Source organism: Momordica charantia (assembly GCF_013281855.1).
Source record: "Momordica charantia cultivar OHB3-1 chromosome 3 unlocalized genomic scaffold, Mcharantia_2.0 BLBB01000003.1, whole genome shotgun sequence".
Taxonomy (NCBI): Eukaryota; Viridiplantae; Streptophyta; class Magnoliopsida; order Cucurbitales; family Cucurbitaceae; genus Momordica; species Momordica charantia.
The window spans coordinates 3,644,817-3,652,894 of record NW_028275161.1 but is presented as its reverse complement, the minus strand read 5'-3'; positions in this window follow the sequence as shown (position 1 = coordinate 3,652,894).

Below are 8,078 nucleotides of genomic sequence, written 5' to 3'. Positions count from 1 at the left end.
ATTCTTGCTAAGGTCTCCACTAACAAGAATTATAAGAGTAGACCATATAAAAATTAACATTGAAAAATTCCAAAACATGTAATTTTATTTTTAGCGAGAGCATTTTCAAAGAAAACATTTTTGTTTTTTTTGTTCTTTTGTTTTTCAACCAATGATATGATATGAGTGATGCATGAATGAATGTATGACTTAAATTTTTTTTTCAAGAAAAGTAGCTCAATTTCCACACTCACATTCTTTTTTACAAGTACTTAGCTAAATCATGGGTGACTAAAGCTTCATTGCTGTTTTAACACTAGCAAGCAATCTCTGACTTCAAATAAGAAATAGACTTTATTGATAATGCAAAGCAATAGGCCAACATTGATTTTCATAGTTTCGTGCACTCATGATTCTAGTGCTTCATATGTGGGCCATCTTCCTTTGAAAACCTGAGCCACCCTGCTTTCATTAGAACTTGCACTTTATGCTTTAGTGAAGTACAGTTCTCAGTTGAATGACCTACAGCTCCTGCATGGTAACCACAGCGGACTTGCGGGTCGTACCACTTTGGATAAGGAGGCTGCAATGGTTCTACATGTATTGGAGCTAGTAGATGACTTTGAAATAATTGTGATAACAGCTCGATATAGGATATTGGGATTAGATGAAAACTCTCTTGCTTGAGTTGCCTCCGACTATTATGATTGTCAGGTACTAATGCTGACAATCTTAGATGTGGATCATTCTGCAGAGTCGATGAGTTTATGGGTACCGTAGACGGATTGTATACCGCAAATCCTTGTTGGTACCTCCACTTGCGCTTCGAGATTGCTGCCTGGACTGTATTTTTCCTTTTAATGGAGCTTTTATTTTGTGGCTCTTTATCAATTAAAGACATTGTCAGTTGTTTGTTTGCCTCTCTCCATCTCCGTGCACTTTCTTTCCCTGCAGTTTCTTTTTCTATTCCCTACTCGGCATGGGTCATACCTATGTCATGCTTGTGTTGGTTTATAAAGGAAATTTCCCCAACTTCTTCAGCATTTCCATTGGTAACATTTTCTTTTTCTTTACCTTTTAAATTATCTGAGTAATTGGCCTTTGATGTTTGTCCATCTTGGAATATGAATTCAACCTGACAGTTTGTAGGAGCTTTTGGCCTTTCTTGGAAAGCTGAGCTTCATGTGACGAATTATGCTGGGGGAAGCTCTCTGTTGGTTGACAAAGAGGTGGGTCCACCCTAGGTGATGAATTATTATGAGGTTCGATTAAATTGTTAAGTTGAGAAATGTCCCCAACTATAACAATATTCTTTAAGACATTGAAAATTTCTTTGACTTGCCCCTGAATCTTATCGATGTCTTGTCTCATCTTCTTTAGCTCTACATCCTGCACCTCCATGACCTGTTCTTGAATCTCGTATCTTGTTTTCTTTAGTTAAGTATTCAATTCTTCTATAACCCGTTCGTGGATTTCGTCTCTCATTTTCTTTAGCTCAGCATTAATTTATTCCATGTTATGCTATTTTATGTACCTTGTATATAAAAAATAGTAAATATATGGTTCTTGAGTTATTTTTCTAAGAGTTCGTGTTAATTATGATGTAATGGAGAATGCATAGATTTTGATTTTTTTAAGATAGAAATTGATATGCATGAGACGATGTTATGCAAATGTTGGATATAAGTTAGAGGAAAATTTTGAAATGATTATGAACATGTGGAATGATGCATGCATAAGATGATATAGAGTTTTTTGTTTGATTTTCTTTAAATATGCTACAAAAGTGCCCTAATGATATGATATATATTTCATGCAATTATTTGTTTTTTTTAAACAATATTTCATGCAATTATTAGTGCATGCAAATGCAATGCTAGACTCTAACTCATCTTAAGAGAGAGACATGAATATGCATGACATTTAATTCTAGGGGTTAAGGCTTAACTCCTAAGTTTTGGATAAAAAATGAATGAATTTGAAAATCTTTGGTGGGCCTACATAGGGATATTTATAACCCTTTGGAAAGACAACACTTCTACCGAAAACTTAAACAAATAGCTAGGAAGAAGTAAGGTAAATGATTTTTTATTCTTTTCCTTTATTTTTTAAAAAAGTGGTTCATTTAAAACGTTATGGTTAAAATTCCAAATCAACCCTAAATTTTTTATTAAAAAACAATATGGCATGAAGGACATAAAAACCCACATAAAATGCAATATGAATATGGTGTGAAATTATGTACTAATGCATCCTACAGGATAATGACCCTCAAATCTTCCATATGGTCGACTTGAGTGGAAAATTTCATGCACCTGCACGGGAACCGAAATTCCACAAAGGTCACACTACTCAGTCTCCGATCTAATCCTAAGGGTAAAGCCGGGATAGGAGGCTTGTGAATTTGTGTGATATGCATGGATAATGCAAACTTATAAAAACAAATAATTAAAACACAAAATGTGGAATAAAAAAGGAATGGACCAAAATATTTCATAAACAGGATAGTAAATGACAAAAATAAATGGCTTGACTCTCAAATGTCCCTAGTGGAGTCGCCAAGCTGTCGCAACGTCATCGCGACGCGAAGCGGCCGACGTCATCCCCTAAAGGGTCTCTTTCGAGATAAGAGTTTGGAGTCGCCACCAATCATCCACGAGGCGTGATTGGTCACCTAAAAATAAAGAGAAGGTCTACGAAAACATATTGTTGGTTCAGGAGTAGACTGAGCGTACGGAAGGTGTTAGCACCCTACGACATCCGTTCGAAAACGGTACCATATTTTGTCAAAAAATATCCTATTATTTTTATTGGTCCAGAAGAAAATATTTTTGTAATTTTATTTAAATGTCTCATGTTATATTAATTCACACTTTGTTATAAGATGTGAATTAATAGGTATGAGTGGCACGAAGGCCATTAGAAAAATTTTAACACCTCGAGAATATTGGAAGGTTCCAATTTCCATCATTGGAGTTTTCGAAATAATTATTTAGTAAAAAAAAACAATGATAAATAAAAAAAGAAATAAAACGAAATCATGGCACACATAAAGACTAAGCTCTTGCCACTGTGCCAAGACCTTAAACTAGAATTACAGGTGCCAATACCCAAAGCTCTTACCACTATGCCACACCAAAGGATGTGTACTTATATTTCTTCTTAAACAACAAAACTTTATACGTAAGCTTTGTTTTTAAAAAAAAAAAGGTAAACATGATCCTTTATTAAAAAGGGAAAAAAAATTAAACCTTTAATTTTTTTTGAGTTTAAAATTCGTTTTAAATTCGTTTATTTAAAAAAAAATCTTATCTCTATAACCAAATTTATTTAAAAAATCTATTTTTTTAAAAAACTGATTTGACAAATCTTTTATTCTTTTTTTTTAAAGAAACTTATTAAAAAACAAACAAATGCTTTAATTTTAAAATTAATTTTTTTTATTTACTTAAAATAAAAACTTTCAGTACTTTATTTTAAACACCTTTTATTGTAAAAAAAAAGAAATTATAAAACTTATTTTAAAAACTTAACTTAAAAGACTTATTTTCTTTTTAAAACTTTAATTGGTAATAAAAAACAACCTTTTATTTTGATTACCAAATTTTATTTTCATTAAACAATAAAAAAAAGTTCAAAATCTACAAATTTTTAATTAAAAAAAGAATAACCAATTTTCAATAAAAAAAAACCCCAAAATCTACTGCAATTTTTCAAAAGCAAAAGCTTCTGAACTCTTCAAAGAGCTACTAAATTTCAAAAGAAAACCGCTCATAAATCAACTTCAAAATCTTTAATATTTAACGAAATACAACTCATAAACACTTCAAAATCAGCAATAAAACAACATGAAACCTTCAAAAACTTTCAACTTTCAGCAATGAGAAACAGTGAAAAATAATCCCAAATAATGGGTAAAAAATGGGGAAAAAAAGCGACAGAAATCACAATTAAATATAAACACACAAACACCATTTAACTCTCTTTACTTACCAATATAAGGGAAAATGTAGATTTAATCGCCGAGGTGGAGGGAGATTGAGAGTGAAATGGAGGAAGACAAATGAGGGTGGTGGTGGTTGATTTCTAGAGAGAAACTGAGATGAAGTGGATAAACGAAGAGAAAAAAACTCTGCTTTCACACGTTTTCTCTCTGTTTTTGCTCCCTCTGTTCTCTTTGCTTTTCTAATCTGTCCCCCTTTTGTGTGCTCTCTACCCCCACTTAAATAGACATATAATGTAACGGAAAGACATAAAAAAGAGGGGAAGGGGAGGAAAAGAAGGAAGAAAGAGCACTTTAGTTGGTGAGTTTTGACGAGGGAAAAAGAAGGGAGAATGACATGTTACTCGAATTTTAACGAGGAAAAAATCAAAGGAGAGGAGACGGGAAAAAAATCTTTTCATAATCTATTTTTTTTTAAAATAAAATCTTAATTTTAAAATAAAATAATAATAATAATAATAATAATAATAATAATAATAATAATAATAATAATAATAATAATAATAATAATAACAATAACAACAACAACAGAAAAAAGAGAATTTACTTTTAATATTTAAATTAATTGAATCTTTACATTAAAACTTATGTTATTTTTAACTAAGCAATTATATTAAAACTTATATTATTATTGATGGAAAATATATATACATGCGCAGCGGAAGCGAGCAAGGATCGAAATAACAATCTAGGTTCATATTATAACCTAGGATTAAACATGTATGATCATACATTATGATGCTTAGAGAAAGGTAGAGAAAATTACACATCATTGTAGCTTTTCAAATTTTTTCAAATAGCTCCAATGAGGACCACCAAGAGATCTTCCTAGCTATTCTCAAGGCTTGGAATAGAGTGGTGAGACTTTTTTTAGAGAAGGAAAATTTGAGAGAAATGTGGAGCTACAAAAAGTTATGTAAAGCTTTTTCAAAACCATCAAATGGCCAAAGGTTCAAAGAGATTTCAATGTTTGAACAAAGGCCTTCTTAAATAGGCAAATTACATGCAACTCTTGCATGTCAAAGTTCACCAAAAGCTTACAACACATATTCTACTCACGCATGGTATGGCTAAGTGTCAAAATGCATGTCTAAGTTCACCAAAAGCTTACAACACGCATTCCACTCATTCATGGCATGACTAAGTGTCAAAATGCATGTTTAAGTTCACCAAAAGCTTACAACACACATTTCACTCATGCATGACATAGCTAAGTGTCAAAATGCATGTTTAAGTTCACCAAAAGTTTACAATACACATTCCACTCATGCATGCCATGGTTAAGTGTCAAAAAGTGGATTTTTTTGAGATTATTTAAATGTTCCACCCAACAAGTTAGTGGAATTTTCCACCAACTCAGTTAAAAACATTATTTTAATCCTCTTAGTCAACCTTTGACTTTCTCTGGTCAAAGTAAACAATTTGACTTTTTCCAAAATCCGACTGTTTGACAAAATCCATGCCTCTGATTATGAATCTGCATTCGTAATTTTAATATTTAAATCCTATTTAAATATTTTGACCAAATTTCTCAAATTGATATCATATATCAATTACTTAATCATATCTCATATGATTAACCTAATTCGTACGATTCGAATTATTCATTCAAATTATTCCAAGTTTATTCCTATATGAGCTAGTCAGGGTACCTTATAGACCTACAGATCATGAGCTCCAACAATCCGAGATTAACCGGTTAAACTCTTTAACCTAGTCAACCAACATTCGTTAACTACCAGGTCACTCCACTAAAGCCTGTAGTTGCACTCTCTTCACTGTAGATATATTATGTCCATTTGATATAACCATGATCGGTAAGTGTTTTTCGTAATTACAGCTGGGTCAAAATACCGCTTTACCCCTATAATTACCTCTTGTTCCTTAAGTCCCACTGATCCTCTAATGAACAATGATTTGTAGTTCAACTATTAAATCAAAAAATTGTTTCAAACCTTTTGATAAGGGTGGCGTCAATTGTTCAAAACCTGGATTCAGCCTTTAAGAGAACAACCTCTCTACTATCCCAAAATTGGGTAGAAATGAATTCCTTCTTGCACCCTATGCCCCTAGCTATCTACCTGGTCTTACCCCTGAAATGGGTGGCTTATTGAGCCAGTGCTGTTGAGCTGCTCTCACCCATGCAGATCTAGGGATAATCCCGGTAAATAGAAGTTCATAGTTAGCTCAGGATTAAAATCGAGTTACCTAGGCCATCAAAGTCGAGATAGTCAATTTCAGACACTAAACGGTGTTATACAGTAAAAGTGACTATCTCATGGTCCGGTCTTATGCGAACTCTTTGCACGGGATGCCCCCACTCGCATGTCTTCACATGAACGAATTAAGATCAAATCGTTTGTACTAGCTACAAAGTGGACCATATCCATAGTGTTCCCAGAATAAGGCGCCTAACCTTATTCCTATACTATAGACCATTTAGACTATTAACTCAAACTTAATCCATATTTATGTCTCTTCATAAAGTTTGAGTCTCATGTAATAGTCTAGGATCCTTAGTTTATTGAATTTAGATCTAGTAAGAACATTTTATTGGATCAATAGCTACTTATTGATTAAAACCTTCAATAACAACTTTATTGAACGATAAAAGTATATATGACATTTTCAAACTATGAGTTTTAGGGCATAAAACCCAACCATTATTATTCAAACCATTAAAAAAAACTAAATTAAATAAATTAAAAATAATAATTAAAAATGAGCCGGATCAAATACGGTATCTACAATTACCAAGAACGAAGATTGATGTCCCAAGCTTTTACCTAAAGATTATACAAAAATGAAACTTATGTTTTTCTAGAGAATTTATGCTTCTGGAACTTACGCTTTTTCTTTTATAGAATTTTAAGAATGACATTGTTAGTCTAATTTTGGTTTATGGTACTGGTTTGTTTTGATGTTTAAACCTTTAAGTTTTTTGTTGAAGGACTTTGCTGTTGATTTGATGTTGATGTTGATATCCAAAAATGATGTTTAAACCTTTTAAGAACGACATTGTTGCTGATTTCGTTTTGATCTTTAAAACTTTAAATAAAACTTAATTGTACTACTGATATATGTACGATGTATACTTGATATATCACTGATATATTATTGATATACAGAAAAAACCTAAGTTTCTATTTACCTCTGATATCTAATTGATTGCTCATTCATCTTCTTCCCTTCGATTTCTCATTCACAGTAATTTTGAAAATCACCATTGACGTTCACATTCACGTTCCTTTCAAGTTTTCTTTCTCATTTTTAGTAAGTATCAATTTTTTTTTCTCATTTTCCATGCATGCTAATACCTACTGATTTCTAATTGATCAAAAAAAAAAAATACAAGACAAAGGGTTAAAGCAGGTAAAATAGTGATTTACTATTGTACAACTGATATAGAACTGATTGACTTCTGATGTACTATTGATTTACTTCTGATATACTAATGTTGTCAGATATACTTCTGATATATATGTGATATATGTTTGATATATAATAACGAAAAGAAATTGGGAAAGTTCACGCACGATAACTGAACAGGGTAATTTGGGAATACTGAAAATTTTAAAATCAGAATTTAAAAAAAAATGCTATATCTGAAAATATCAAAAAGACATGTTATTTTGTTAAATATAGAAAACTTATATGCTACCCATTACAAACTCCCTAAAATATATATTTTATATTAAATGATGATAAAAGAAATTTAATTGATATAATCTTATTTTATTATTTATTATTTATTTATATTAAATAAATTATTATAATAATAAATATTTACTATCAATAATACACTAATAAAATAAAATAAAATTTATAATTGTTGTAATTAAAAAAATATTAACCCAATAATGTATCTCTAATTAACTAGAAAGAAGAAAGTGTATACTAGATTTTGATTTTGATTCTAGACAATTTTAATAAAAGAAAATCAAAAGAATTCTAATTCGGATTCTAGAAAATTTCTAGTAAACAAGAAATATGCTCCCCATTCCCATTATTTCGTTTTGATTGTTTTTCATTTATGCTCATTTCGATTCCTGGTGGGTAAATAAGGCCTAAGTGATCAAATCTCTATAAGTTTTTT